Here is a 16,088-nt window from a genome sequence, read left to right on the forward strand (position 1 = left end):
TACTATTTATTTTGTGCTGGTATCCGAGTGCTTCTCATTGTGTACTCGTTTCTGAGTACTATTCATTGTGTGCTTGTTTCTGAGTAATGTTTGTTGTGGGCTAGTTTCTGAGAACTGTTTATTGTGTACTGCTTTCTGATTACTGCTCATTGTGTGTTGGTTTGTGCGTACTATTCAATATGTGCTTGTTTCTTAGTACTGTTCATTATAATGTTTCTTTCTGAGTACTGTTCATTATATGCTTCTTTCTGAGTACTGTTCATTATGTGCTGGTTGTCATGCTGCTTATTGTGTTCTGATTTTGAAGCACTGTTCATTATGTACTGGTTTCTGAGTGCTGCTTATTTTGTGCTGGTTTATGAGTTGTGTTCATTTTGTGCTGTTATCTAAGTGCTGATCATTGTGAGCTTCTTTCTTAGTAATGTTCATTGTGTGCTGAACTCTGAGTACTGTTTAATATGTGTTGGATTCTGAGTACTATTTATTCTGTGCTGATATCCGAGTGCTGCTTATTGTGTACTCGTTTCTGAGTACTATTCATTGTGTGTTGGTTTCTGCGTACTATTCATTGTGTGCTTGTTTCTGAGTACTGTTCATTATATGCTTCTTTCTGAGTACTGTTGATTATGTGCTGGTTCTCATGCTGCTTATTGTGTTCTGATTTTGGAGTACTGTTCATTATGTACTGGTTTCTGAGTGCTGCTTATTTTGTGCTGGTTTGTGAGTTGTGTTCATTTTTTGCTGTTATGTAAGTGCTGATCATTGTGAGCTTCTTTCTTACTAATGTTCATTGTGTACTGTTTAATATGTGTTGGATTTTGAGTACTATTTATTTTGTGCTGGTATCCGAGTGCTGCTTATTGTGTACTCGTTTCTGAGTACTATTCATTGTGTGCTTGTTTCTGAGTACTGTATTTTGTGTGCTAGTTTCTGAGTACTGTTAATTGTGTGCTGCTTTCTGATTACTGTTCATTGTGTGTTGGTTTCTGCATACTATTCATTGTGTGCTCGTTTCTGAGTACTGTTCATTATATGCTTCTTTCTGAGTACTGTTCATTATCTACTGATTCTCATGCTGCTTATTGTGTTCTGATTTTAGAGTATTTTCATTATGTACTGGTTTCTGAGTGCTGCTTATTTTGTGCTGGTTTGTGAGTTGTGTTCATTTTGTGCTGTTATCTAAGTGCTGATCATTGTGATTTTCTTTCTTAGTAATGTTCATTGTGTGCTGAACACTGAGTACTGTTTAATATGTGTTGGATTCTGAGTACTATTTATTTTGTGCTGGTATCCGAGTGCTGCTTATTGTGTACTCGTTTCTGAGTACTATTCATTGTGTGCTTGTTTGTGAGTACTGTTTATTGTGGGCTAGTTTCTGAGCACTGTTTATTGTGTGCTGCTTTCTGATTACTGCTCATTGTGTATTGGTTTCTGCGTACTATTCAATATGTGCTTGTTTCTTAGTACTGTTCATTATAATGTTTCTTTCTGAGTACTGTTCATTATATGCTTCTTTCTGAGTACTGTTCATTATGTGCTGGTTGTCATGCTGCTTATTGTGTTCTGATTTTGGAGCACTGTTCATTATGTACTGGTTTCTGAGTGCTGCTTATTTTGTGCTGGTTTATGAGTTGTGTTCATTTTTTGCTGTTATCTAAGTGCTGATCATTGTGAGCTTCTTTCTTAGTAATGTTCATTGTGTGCTGAACTCTGAGTACTGTTTAATATGTGTTGGATTCTGAGTACTATTTATTCTGTGCTGGTATCCGAGTGCTGCTTATTGTGTACTCGTTTCTGAGTACTATTCATTGAGTGCTTGTTTTTGAGTACTGTTTATTGTGTGCTGCTTTCTGATTACTGTTCATTGTGTGTTGTTTTCTGGGTACTATTCATTGTGTGCTTGTTTCTGAGTACTGTTCATTATATGCTTCTTTCTGAGTACTGTTCATTATATACTGGTTCTCATGCTGCTTATTGTGTTCTGATTTTGGAGTACTGTTCATTATGTACTGGTTTCTGAGTGCTGCTTATTTTGTGCTGGTTTGTGAGTTGTGTTCATTTTTTGCTGTTATGTAAATGCTGATCAATGTGAGCTTCTTTCTTAGTAATGTTCATTGTGTACTGTTTAATATGTGTTGGATTCTGAGTACTATTTATTTTGTGCTGGTATCCGAGTGCTGCTTATTGTGTACTCGTTTCTGAGTACTATTCATTGTGTGCTTGTTTCTGAGTACTGTTTTTTGTGTGCTAGTTTCTGAGTACTGTTAATTGTGTGCTGCTTTCTGATTACTGTTCATTGTGTGTTGGTTTCAGCGTACTATTCATTGTGTGCTCGTTTCTGAGTACTGTTCATTATATGCTTCTTTCTGAGTACTGTTCATTATGTGCTGGTTGTCATGCTGCTTATTGTGTTTTTATTGTGTTCTTTCTTAGTAATGTTCATTGTGTTCTGAACTCTGAGTACTGTTTAATATGTGTTGGTTTCTGAGGACTATTTATTTTGTTCTGGTATCCGAGTGCTGCTTATTGTGTACTCGTTTCTGAGTACTATTCATTGTGTGCTTGTTTCTGAGTACTGTTTGTTGTGGGCTAGTTTCTGAGAACTGTTTATTGTGTACTGCTTTCTGATTACTGCTCATTGTGTGTTGGTTTGTGCGTACTATTCAATATGTGCTTGTTTCTTAGTACTGTTCATTATAATGTTTCTTTCTGAGTACTGTTCATTATATGCTTCTTTCTGAGTACTGTTCATTATGTGCTGGTTCTCATGCTCCTTATTGTGTTCTGATTTTGGAGTACTGTTCATTATGTACTGGTTTCTGAGTGCTGCTTATTTTGTGCTGGTTTGTGAGTTGTGTTCATTTTGTGCTGTTATCTAAGTGCTGGTCATTGTGAGCTTCTTTCTTAGAAATGTTCATTGTGTGCTGAACTGTTTAATATGTGTTGGATTCTGAGTACTATTTATTTTGTGCTGGTATCCGAGTGCTGCTTATTGTGTACTCGTTTCTGAGTACTATTCATTGTGTGCTTGTTTCTGAGTACTGTTTTTTGTGTGCTAGTTTTTGAGTACTGTTAATTGTGTGCTGCTTTCTGATTACTGTTCATTGTGTGTTGGTTTCTGCGTACTATTCATTGTGTGCTCGTTTCTGAGTACTATTCATTGTGTGCTTCTTTCTGAGTAATGTTTGTTGTGGGCTAGTTTCTGAGAACTGTTTATTGTGTACTGCTTTCTGATTACTGCTCATTGTGTGTTGGTTTCTGCGTACTATTCAATATGTGCTTGTTTCTGAGTACTGTTCATTATAATGTTTCTTTCTGAGTACTGTTCATTATATGCTTCTTTCTGAGTACTGTTCATTATGTGCTGGTTCTCATGCTGCTTATTGTGTTCTGATTTTGGAGCACTGTTCATTATGTACTGGTTTCTGAGTGCTGCTTATTTTTTGCTGGTTTATGAGTTGTGTTCATTTCTTGCTGTTATCTAAGTGCTGATCATTGTGAGCTTCTTTGTTAGTAATGTTCATTGTGTGCTGAACTCTGAGTACTGATTAATATGTGTTGGATTCTGAGTACTATTTATTCTGTGCTGGTATCCGAGTGCTGCTTATTGTGTACTCGTTTCTGAGTACTATTCATTGTGTGCTTGTTTTTGAGTACTGTTTATTGTGTGCTGCTTTCTGATTACTGTTCATTGTGTGTTGGTTTCTGCGTACTATTCATTGTGTGCTTGTTTCTGAGTACTGTTCATTATGTACTGGTTTCTGAGTGCTGCTTATTTTGTGCTGGTTTGTGAGTTGTGTTCATTTTGTGCTGTTATCTAAGTGCTGGTCATTGTGAGCTTCTTTCTTAGTAATGTTCATTGTGTGCTGAACTCTGAGTACTGTTTAATATGTGTTGGATTCTGAGTACTATTTATTTTGTGCTGGTATCCGAGTGCTGCTTATTGTGTACTCGTTTCTGAGTACTATTCATTGTGTGCTTGTTTTTGAGTACTTTTTATTGTGTGCTGCTTTCTCATTACTCTTCATAGTGTGTTGGTTGCGGCGTACTATTCATTGTGTGTTTGTTTCTGAGTACTGTTCATTATAATGTTTCTTTCTGAGTACTGTTCATTATATGCTTCTTTCTGAGTACTGTTCATTATGTGCTGGTTGTCATGCTGCTTATTGTGTTCTGATTTTGGGGTACTGTTCATTATGTACTGGTTTCTGAGTGCTGCTTATTTTGTGCTGGTTTGTGAGTTGTGTTCATTTAGTGCTGTTATCTAAGTGCTGATCATTGTGATTTTCTTTGTTAGTAATGTTCATTGTGTGCTGAACACTGAGTACTGTTTAATATGTGTTGGATTCTGAGTACTATTTATTTTGTGCTGGTATCTGAGTGCTGCTTATTGTGTACTCGTTTCTGAGTACTATTCATTGTGTGCTTGTTTCTGAATACTGTTTGTTGTGGGCTAATTTCTGAGCACTCTTTATTGTGTGCTGCTTTCTGATTACTGTTCATTGTGTATTGGTTTCTGCGTACTATTCATTGTGTGTTTGTTTCTGAGTACTGTTCATTATATGCTTCTTTCTGAGTACTGTTCATTATGTGCTGGTTCTCATACTGTTTATTGTGTTCTGATTTTGGAGTACTGTTCATTATGTACTGGTTTCTGAGTGCTGCTTATTTCGTGCTGGTTTGTGAGTTATGTTCATTTTGTGCTGTTATCTAAATGCTGGTCATTGTGAGCTTCTTTCTTAGTAATGTTCATTGTGTGCTGAACTCTGAGAACTGTTTAATATGTGTTGGATTCTGAGTACTATTTATTTTGTGCTTGTATCCGAGTGCTTCTTATTGTGTACTCGTTTCTGAGTATTATTCATTGTGTGCTTGTTTGTGAGTACTGTTTACTGTGTGCTAGTTTCTGATTACTATTTATTGTGTGCTGCTTTCTGATTACTGCTCATTGTGTGTTGGTTTCTGCGTAATATTCATTGTGTGTTTGTTTCTGAGTACTGTTCATTATAATGTTTCTTTCTGAGTACTGTTCATTATATGCTTCTCTCTGAGTACTGTTCATTATGTGCTGGTTGTCATGATACTTATTGTGTTCTGATTTTGGAGTACTGTTCATTATGTACTGGTTTCTGAGTGCTGCTTATTTTGTGCTGGTTTGTGAGTTGTGTTCATTTTGTGCTGTTATCTAAGTGCTGATCATTGTGAGCTTCTTTCTTAGTAATGTTCATTGTGTGCTGAACTCTGAGTACTGTTTAATATGTGTTGGATTCTGAGTACTATTTATTTTGTGTTGGTATCCGAGTGCTTCTTATTGTATACTCGTTTCTGAGTACTATTCATTGTGTGCTAGTTTCTGAGTACTGTTCATTATATGATGCTTTCTGAGTACTGTACATTATGTGCTGGTTCTCATGCTGCTTATTGTGTTTTTATTGTGTTCTTTCTTAGTAATGTTCATTGTGTGGTGAACTCTGAGTACTGTTTAATATGTGTTGGTTTCTGAGGACTATTTATTTTGTTCTGGTATCCGAGTGCTTCTTATTGTGTACTCGTTTCTGAGTACTATTCATTGTGTGCTTGTTTGTGAGTACTGTTTATTGTGTGCTAGTTTCTGAGTACTGTTTATTGTGTGCTGCTTTCTGAGTACTGTTCATTGTGTGTTGGTTTCTGCGTACTATTCATTGTGTGCTTGTTTCTGAGTACTGTTCATTATATGCTTCTTTCTGAGTACTGTTCATTATATGCTGGTTCTCATGCTGCTTATTGTGTTCTGATTTTGGAGTACTGTTCATTATGTACTGGTTTCTGAGTGCTGCTTATTTTGTGCTGGTTTGTGAGTTGTGTTCATTTTTTGCTGTTATGTAAGTGCTGATCATTGTGAGCTTCTTTCTTAGTAATGTTTATTGTGTGCTGAACTCTGATAACTGTTTAATATGTGTTGGATTCTGAGTACTATTTATTTTGTGCTGGTATCCGAGTGCTGCTTATTGTGTACTCGTTTCTGAGTACTATTCAATGTGTGCTTGTTTCTGAGTACTGTTTTTTTTGTGCTAGTTTCTGAGTACTGTAAATTGTCTGCTGCTTTCTGATTACTGTTCATTGTGTGTTGGTTTCTGCGTACTATTCATTGTGTGCTCGTTTCTGAGTACTGTTCATTATATGCTTCTTTCTGAGTACTGTTCATTATGTACTGGTTCTCATGCTTCTCATTGTGTTCTGATTTTAGAGTACTCTTCATTATGTACTGGTTTCTGAGTGCTGCTTATTTTGTGCTGGTTTGTGAGTTGTGTTCATTTTGTTCTGTTATCTAAGTGCTGATCATTGTGATTTTCTTTCTTAGTAATGTTCATTGTGTGCTGAACACTGAGTACTGTTTAATATGTGTTGGATTCTGAGTACTATTTATTTTGTGCTGGTATCCGAGTGCTGCTTATTGTGTACTCGTTTCTGAGTACTATTCATTGTGTGCTTGTTTCTGAGTACTGTTTGTTGTGGGCTAGTTTCTGAGCACTGTTTATTGTGTGCTGCTTTCTGATTACTGCTCATTGTGTATTGGTTTCTGCGTACTATTCAATATGTGTTTGTTTCTTAGTACTGTTCATTATAATGTTTCTTTCTGAGTACTGTTCATTATATGCTTCTTTCTGAGTACTGTTCATTATGTGCTGGTTGTCATGCTGCTTATTGTGTTCTGATTTTGGAGTACTGTTCATTATGTACTGGTTTCTGAGTGCTGCTTATTTTGTGCTGGTTTGTGAGTTGTGTTCATTTTGTGCTGTTACCTAAGTGCTGGTCATTGTGAGCTTCTTTCTTAGTAATGTTCATTGTGTGCTGAACTCTGAGAACTGTTTAATATGTGTTGGATTCTGAGTACTATTTATTTTGTGCTGGTATCCGAGTGCTTTTTATTGTGTACTCGTTTCTGAGTATTATTCATTGTGTGCTTGTTTGTGAGTACTGTTTATTGTGTGCTAGTTTCTGAGTACTATTTATTGTGTGCTGCTTTCTGATTACTGCTCATTGTGTGTTGGTTTCTGGGTACTATTCATTGTGTGCTTGTTTCTGAGTACTGTTCATTATAAATGTTTCTTTCTGAGTACTGTTCATTATATGCTTCTTTCTGAGTACTGTTCATTATGTGCTTGTTGTCATGCTGCTTATTGTGTTCTGATTTTGGAGCACTGCTCATTATGTACTGGTTTCTGAGTGCTGCTTATTTTGTGCTGGTTTATGAGTTGTGTTCATTTTTTGCTGTTATCTAAGTGCTGATCATTGTGAGGTTCTTTCTTAGTAATGTTCATTGTGTGCTGAACTCTGAGTACTGTTTAATATGTGTTGGATTCTGAGTACTATTTATTCTGTACTGGTATCCGAGTGCTGCTTATTGTGTACTCGTTTCTGAGTACTATTCATTGTGTGCTTGTTTTTGAGTACTGTTTATTGTGTGCTAGTTTCTGAGTACTGTTTATTGTGTGCTGCTTTCTGATTACTATTCATTGTGTGTTGGTTTCTGCGTACTATTCATTGTGTGCTTGTTTCTGAGTACTGTTCATTATATGCTTCTTTCTGAGTACTGTTCATTATATGCTGGTTCTCATGCTGTTTATTGTGTTCTGATTTTGGAGTACTGTTCATTATGTACTGGTTTCTGAGTGCTGCTTATTTTGTGCTGGTTTGTGAGTTGTGTTCATTTTCTGCTGTTATGTAAGTGCTGATCATTGTGAGCTTCTTTCTTAGTAATGTTCATTGTGTGCTGAACACTGAGTACTGTTTAATATGTGTTGGATTCTGAGTACTATTTATTTTGTGCTGGTATCCGATTGCTGCTTATTGTGTACTCGTTTCTGAGTACTATTCATTGTGTGCTTGTTTCTGAGTACTGTTTGTTGTGGGCTAGTTTCTGAGCACTGTTTATTGTGTGCTGCTTTCTGATTACTGCTCATTGTGTATTGGTTTCTGCGTACTATTCAATATGTGCTTGTTTCTTAGTACTGTTCATTATAATGTTTCTTTCTGAGTACTGTTCATTATATGCTTCTCTCTGAGTACTGTTCATTATGTGCTGGTTGTCATGAAACTTATTGTGTTCTGATTTTGGAGTACTGTTCATTATGTACTGGTTTCTGAGTGCTGCTTATTTTGTGCTGGTTTGTGAGTTGTGTTCATTTTGTGCTGTTATCTAAGTGCTGATCATTGTGAGCTTCTTTCTTAGTAATGTTCATTGTGTACTGTTTAATATGTGTTGGATTCTGAGTACTATTTATTTTGTGCTGGTATCCGAGTGCTGCTTATTGTGTACTCGTTTCTGAGTACTATTCATTGTGTGCTTGTTTCTGAGTACTGTTTTTTGTGTGCTAGTTTCTGAGTACTGTTTATTGTGTGCTGCTTTCTGATTACTCTTCATTGTGTGTTGGTTTCTGGGTACTATTCATTGTGTCCTTGTTTCTGAGTACTGTTCATTATATGCTTCTTTCTGAGTACTGTTCATTATGTGCTTGTTCTCATGCTGCTTATTATGTTCTGATTTTGGAGTACTGTTTATTATGTACTGGTTTCTGAGTGCTGCTTATTTCGTGCTGGTTTGTGAGTTGTGTTCATTTTTTGCTGTTATCTAAGTGCTGGTCATTGTGAGCTTCTTTCTTAGTAATGTTCATTGTGTGCTGAACTCTGAGTACTGTTTAATATGTGTTGGATTCTGAGTACTATTTATTTTGTGTTGGTATCCGAGTGCTTCTTATTGTATACTCGTTTCTGAGTATTATTCATATTGTGATAGTTTCTGAGTACTGTTCATTATATGATGCTTTCTGAGTACTGTACATTATGTGCTGGTTCTCATGCTGCTTATTGTGTTTTTATTGTGTTCTTTCTTAGTAATGTTCATTGTGTGGTGAACTCTGAGTACTGTTTAATATGTGTTGGTTTCTGAGGACTATTTATTTTGTTCTGGTATCCGAGTGCTTCTTATTGTGTACTCGTTTCTGAGTACTATTCATTGTGTGCTTGTTTGTGAGTACTGTTTATTGTGTGCTAGTTTCTGAGTACTGTTTATTGTGTGCTGCTTTCTGAGTACTGTTCATTGTGTGTTGGTTTCTGCGTACTATTCATTGTGTGCTTGTTTCTGAGTACTGTTCATTATATGCTTCTTTCTGAGTACTGTTCATTATATGCTGGTTCTCATGCTGCTTATTGTGTTCTGATTTTGGAGTACTGTTCATTATGTACTGGTTTCTGAGTGCTGCTTATTTTGTGCTGGTTTGTGAGTTGTGTTCATTTTTTGCTGTTATGTAAGTGCTGATCATTGTGAGCTTCTTTCTTAGTAATGTTTATTGTGTGCTGAACTCTGATAACTGTTTAATATGTGTTGGATTCTGAGTACTATTTATTTTGTGCTGGTATCCGAGTGCTGCTTATTGTGTACTCGTTTCTGAGTACTATTCATTGTGTGCTTGTTTCTGAGTACTGTTTTTTTTGTGCTAGTTTCTGAGTACTGTAAATTGTCTGCTGCTTTCTGATTACTGTTCATTGTGTGTTGGTTTCTGCGTACTATTCATTGTGTGCTCGTTTCTGAGTACTGTTCATTATATGCTTCTTTCTGAGTACTGTTCATTATGTACTGGTTCTCATGCTTCTCATTGTGTTCTGATTTTAGAGTACTCTTCATTATGTACTGGTTTCTGAGTGCTGCTTATTTTGTGCTGGTTTGTGAGTTGTGTTCATTTTGTTCTGTTATCTAAGTGCTGATCATTGTGATTTTCTTTCTTAGTAATGTTCATTGTGTGCTGAACACTGAGTACTGTTTAATATGTGTTGGATTCTGAGTACTATTTATTTTGTGCTGGTATCCGAGTGCTGCTTATTGTGTACTCGTTTCTGAGTACTATTCATTGTGTGCTTGTTTCTGAGTACTGTTTGTTGTGGGCTAGTTTCTGAGCACTGTTTATTGTGTGCTGCTTTCTGATTACTGCTCATTGTGTATTGGTTTCTGCGTACTATTCAATATGTGTTTGTTTCTTAGTACTGTTCATTATAATGTTTCTTTCTGAGTACTGTTCATTATATGCTTCTTTCTGAGTACTGTTCATTATGTGCTGGTTGTCATGCTGCTTATTGTGTTCTGATTTTGGAGTACTGTTCATTATGTACTGGTTTCTGAGTGCTGCTTATTTTGTGCTGGTTTGTGAGTTGTGTTCATTTTGTGCTGTTACCTAAGTGCTGGTCATTGTGAGCTTCTTTCTTAGTAATGTTCATTGTGTGCTGAACTCTGAGAACTGTTTAATATGTGTTGGATTCTGAGTACTATTTATTTTGTGCTGGTATCCGAGTGCTTTTTATTGTGTACTCGTTTCTGAGTATTATTCATTGTGTGCTTGTTTGTGAGTACTGTTTATTGTGTGCTAGTTTCTGAGTACTATTTATTGTGTGCTGCTTTCTGATTACTGCTCATTGTGTGTTGGTTTCTGGGTACTATTCATTGTGTGTTTGTTTCTGAGTACTGTTCATTATAATGTTTCTTTCTGAGTACTGTTCATTATATGCTTCTTTCTGAGTACTGTTCATTATGTGCTTGTTGTCATGCTGCTTATTGTGTTCTGATTTTGGAGCACTGTTCATTATGTACTGGTTTCTGAGTGCTGCTTATTTTGTGCTGGTTTATGAGTTGTGTTCAATTTTTGCTGTTATCTAAGTGCTGATCATTGTGAGGTTCTTTCTTAGTAATGTTCATTGTGTGCTGAACTCTGAGTACTGTTTAATATGTGTTGGATTCTGAGTACTATTTATTCTGTGCTGGTATCCGAGTGCTGCTTATTGTGTACTCGTTTCTGAGTACTATTCATTGTGTGCTTGTTTTTGAGTACTGTTTATTGTGTGCTAGTTTCTGAGTACTGTTTATTGTGTGCTGCTTTCTGATTACTATTCATTGTGTGTTGGTTTCTGCGTACTATTCATTGTGTGCTTGTTTCTGAGTACTGTTCATTATATGCTTCTTTCTGAGTACTGTTCATTATGTGCTGGTTCTCATGCTCCTTATTCTGTTCTGATTTTGGAGTACTGTTCATTATGTACTGGTTTCTGAGTGCTGCTTATTTTGTGCTGGTTTGTGAGTTGTGTTCATTTTGTGCTGTTATCTAAGTGCTGGTCATTGTGAGCTTCTTTCTTAGAAATGTTCATTGTGTGCTGAACTGTTTAATATGTGTTGGATTCTGAGTACTATTTATTTTGTGCTGGTATCCGAGTGCTGCTTATTGTGTACTCATTTCTGAGTACTATTCATTGTGTGCTTGTTTCTGAGTACTGTTTTTTGTGTGCTAGTTTTTGAGTACTGTTAATTGTGTGCTGCTTTCTGATTACTGTTCATTGTGTGTTGGTTTCTGCGTACTATTCATTGTGTGCTCGTTTCTGAGTACTGTTCATTATATGCTTCTTTCTTAGTACTGTTCATTATATGCTTCTTTCTGAGTACTGTTCATTATGTGCTAGGTGTCATGCTGCTTATTGTGTTCTGATTTTGGAGTACTGTTCATTATGTACTGGTTTCTGAGTGCTGCTTATTTTGTGCTGGTTTGTGAGTTGTGTTCATTTTTTGCTGTTATCTAAGTGCTGATCATTGCGATTTTCTTTCTTACTAATGTTCATTGTGTGCTGAACACTGAGTACTGTTTAATATGTGTTGGATTCTGAGTACTATTTATTTTGTGCTGGTATCCGAGTGCTTCTCATTGTGTACTCGTTTCTGAGTACTATTCATTGTGTGCTTGTTTCTGAGTACTGTTTGTTGTGGTTTAATTTCTGAGCACTCTTTATTGTGTGCTGCTTTCTGAATACTGTTCATTGTGTGTTGGTTTCTGCGTACTATTCATTGTGTGCTTGTTTTTGAGTACTGTTCATTATATGCTTCTTTCTGAGTACTGTTCATTATCTGCTGGTTCTCATGCTGCTTATTGTGTTCTGATTTTGGAGTACTGTTCATTATGTACTGGTTTCTGAGTGCTGCTTATTTTGTGCTGGTTTGTGAGTTGTGTTCATTTTTTGCTGTTATGTAAGTGCTGATCATTGTGAGCTTCTTTCTTAGTAATGTTCATTGTGTACTGTTTAATATGTGTTGGATTTTGAGTACTATTTATTTTGTGTTGGTATCCAAGTGCTGCTTATTGTGTACTCGTTTCTGAGTACTATTCATTGTGTGCTTGTTTCTGAGTACTGTTTTTTGTGTGCTAGTTTCTGAGTACTGTTAATTGTGTGCTGCTTTCTGATTACTGTTCATTGTGTGTTGGTTTCTGCGTACTATTCATTGTGTGCTCGTTTCTGAGTACTGTTCATTATATGCTTTTTTCTGAGTACTGTTCATTATGTACTGGTTCTCATGCTGCTTATTGTGTTCTGATTTTAGAGTATTTTCATTATGTACTGGTTTCTGAGTGCTGCTTATTTTGTGCTGGTTTGTGAGTTGTGTTCATTTTGTGCTGTTATCTAAGTGCTGATCATTGTGATTTTCTTTCTTAGTAATGTTCATTGTGTGCTGAACACTGAGTACTGTTTAATATGTGTTGGATTCTGAGTACTATTTATTTTGTGCTGGTATCCGAGTGCTGCTTATTGTGTACTCGTTTCTGAGTACTATTCATTGTGTGCTTGTTTCTGAGTACTGTTTATTGTGGGCTAGTTTCTGAGCACTGTTTATTGTGTGCTGCTTTCTGATTACTGCTCATTGTGTATTGGTTTCTGCGTACTATTCAATATGTGCTTGTTTCTTAGTACTGTTCATTATAATGTTTCTTTCTGAGTACTGTTCATTATATGCTTCTTTCTGAGTACTGTTCATTATGTGCTGGTTGTCATCCTGCTTATTGTGTTCTGATTTTGGAGCACTGTTAATTATGTACTGGTTTCTGAGTGCTGCTTATTTTGTGCTGGTTTATGAGTTGTGTTCATTTTTTGCTGTTATCTAAGTGCTGATCATTGTGAGCTTCTTTCTTAGTAATGTTCATTGTGTGCTGAACTCTGAGTACTGTTTAATATGTGTTGGATTCTGAGTACTATTTATTCTGTGCTGGTATCCGAGTGCTGCTTATTGTGTACTCGTTTCTGCGTACTATTCATTGTGTGCTTGTTTCTGAGTACTGTTCATTATATGCTTCTTTCTGAGTACTGTTCATTATGTGCTGGTTCTCATGCTCCTTATTCTGTTCTGATTTTGGAGTACTGTTCATTATGTACTGGTTTCTGAGTGCTGCTTATTTTGTGCTGGTTTGTGAGTTGTGTTCATTTTGTGCTGTTATCTAAGTGCTGGTCATTGTGAGCTTCTTTCTTAGAAATGTTCATTGTGTTCTGAACTGTTTAATATGTGTTGGATTCTGAGTACTATTTATTTTGTGCTGGTATCCGAGTGCTGCTTATTGTGTACTCGTTTCTGAGTACTATTCATTGTGTGCTTGTTTCTGAGTACTGTTCATTATATGCTTCTTTCTGAGTACTGTTCATTATGTACTGGTTCTCATGCTGCTTATTGTGTTCTGATTTTAGAGTATTTTCATTATGTACTGGTTTCTGAGTGCTGCTTATTTTGTGCTGGTTTGTGAGTTGTGTTCATTTTGTGCTGTTATCTAAGTGCTGATCATTGTGATTTTCTTTCTTAGTAATGTTCATTGTGTGCTGAACACTGAGTACTGTTTAATATGTGTTGGATTCTGAGTACTATTTATTTTCTGCTGGTATCCGAGTGCTGCTTATTGTGTACTCGTTTCTGAGTACTATTCATTGTGTGCTTGTTTCTGAGTACTGTTTGTTGTGGGCTAGTTTCTGAGCACTGTTTATTGTGTGCTGCTTTCTGATTGAACTCATTGTGTGCTCATTGTGTGTTGGTTTGTGCGTACTATTCAATGTGTGCTTGTTTCTGAGTACTGTTCATTATAATGTTTCTTTCTGAGTACTGTTCATTATATGCTTCTTTCTGAGTACTGTTCATTATGTGCTGGTTGTCATGCTGCTTATTGTGTTCTGATTTTGGAGTACTGTTCATTATGTACTGGTTTCTGAGTGCTGCTTATTTTGTGCTGGTTTGTGAGTTGTGTTCATTTTGTGCTGTTATCTAAGTGCTGGTCATTGTGAGCTTCTTTCTTAGTAATGTTCATTGTGTGCTGAACTCTGAGTACTGTTTAATATGTGTTGGATTTTGAGTACTATTTATTTTGTGCTGGTATCCGAGTGCTTCTCATTGTGTACTCGTTTCTGAGTACTATTCATTGTGTGCTTGTTTCTGAGTAATGTTTGTTGTGGGCTAGTTTCTGAGAACTGTTTATTGTGTACTGCTTTCTGCTTACTGCTCATTGTGTGTTGGTTTCTGCGTACTATTCAATATGTGCTTGTTTCTGAGTACTGTTCATTATAATGTTTCTTTCTGAGTACTGTTCATTATATGCTTCTTTCTGAGTACTGTTCATTATGTGCTGGTTGTCATGCTGCTTATTGTGTTCTGATTTTGGAGTACTGTTCATTATGTACTGGTTTCTGAGTGCTGCTTATTTTGTGCTGGTTTGTGAGTTGTGTTCATTTTGTGCTGTTATCTAAGTGCTGATCATTGTGATTTTCTTTGTTAGTAATGTTCATTGTGTGCTGAACACTGAGTACTGTTTAATATGTGTTGGATTCTGAGTACTATTTATTTTGTGCTGGTATCCGAGTGCTGCTTATTGTGTACTCGTTTCTGAGTACTATTCATTGTGTGCTTGTTTCTGAGTACTGTTTGTTGTGGGCTAATTTCTGAGCACTCTTAAATGTGTGCTGCTTTCTGATTACTGTTCATTGTGTATTGGTTTCTGCGTACTATTCATTGTGTGTTTGTTTCTGAGTACTGTTCATTATATGCTTCTTTCTGAGTACTGTTCATTATGTGCTGGTTCTCATACTGTTTATTGTGTTCTGATTTTGGAGTACTGTTCATTATGTACTGGTTTCTGAGTGCTGCTTATTTCGTGCTGGTTTGTGAGTTATGTTCATTTTGTGCTGTTATCTAAATGCTGGTCATTGTGAGCTTTTTCTTAGTAATGTTCATTGTGTGCTGAACTCTGAGAACTGTTTAATATGTGTTGGATTCTGAGTACTATTTATTTTGTGCTGGTATCCGAGTGCTTCTTATTGTGTACTCGTTTCTGAGTATTATTCATTGTGTGCTTGTTTGTGAGTACTGTTTATTGTGTGCTAGTTTCTGAGTACTATTTATTGTGTGCTGGTTTCTGATTACTGCTCATTGTGTGTTGGTTTCTGCGTACTATTCATTGTGTGTTTGTTTCTGAGTACTGTTCATTATAATGTTTCTTTCTGAGTACTGTTCATTATATGCTTCTTTCTGAGTACTGTTCATTATGTGCTGGTTCTCATGATACTTATTGTGTTCTGATTTTGGAGTACTGTTCATTATGTACTGGTTTCTGAGTGCTGCTTATTTTGTGCTGGTTTGTGAGTTGTGTTCATTTTGTGCTGTTATCTAAGTGCTGATCATTGCGAGCTTCTTTCTTAGTAATGTTCATTGTGTACTGTTTAATATGTGTTGGATTCTGAGTACTATTTATTTTGTGCTGGTATCCGAGTGCTGCTTATTGTGTACTCGTTTCTGAGTACTATTCATTGTGTGCTTGTTTCTGAGTACTGTTTATTGTGTGCTCGTTTCTGAGTACTGTTCATTATATGATGCTTTCTGAGTACTGTTCATTATGTGCTGGTTCTCATGCTGCTTATTGTGTTTTTATTGTGTTCTTTCTTAGTAATGTTCATTGTGTGGTGAACTCTGAGTACTGTTTAATATGTGTTGGTTTCTGAGGACTATTTATTTTGTTCTGGTATCCGAGTGCTTCTTATTGTGTACTCGTTTCTGAGTACTATTCATTGTGTGCTTGTTTGTGAGTACTGTTTATTGTGTTCTAGTTTCTGAGTACTGTTTATTGTGTGCTGCTTTCTGAGTACTGTTCATTGTGTGTTGGTTTCTGCGTACTATTCATTGTGTGCTTGTTTCTGAGTACTGTTCATTATATGCTTCTTTCTGAGTACTGTTCATTATATGCTGGTTCTCATGCTGCTTATTGTGATCTGAT

Source organism: Ostrea edulis, chromosome 4 (assembly GCF_947568905.1).
Source record: "Ostrea edulis chromosome 4, xbOstEdul1.1, whole genome shotgun sequence".
In the NCBI taxonomy this organism is placed as follows: Eukaryota; Metazoa; Mollusca; class Bivalvia; order Ostreida; family Ostreidae; genus Ostrea; species Ostrea edulis.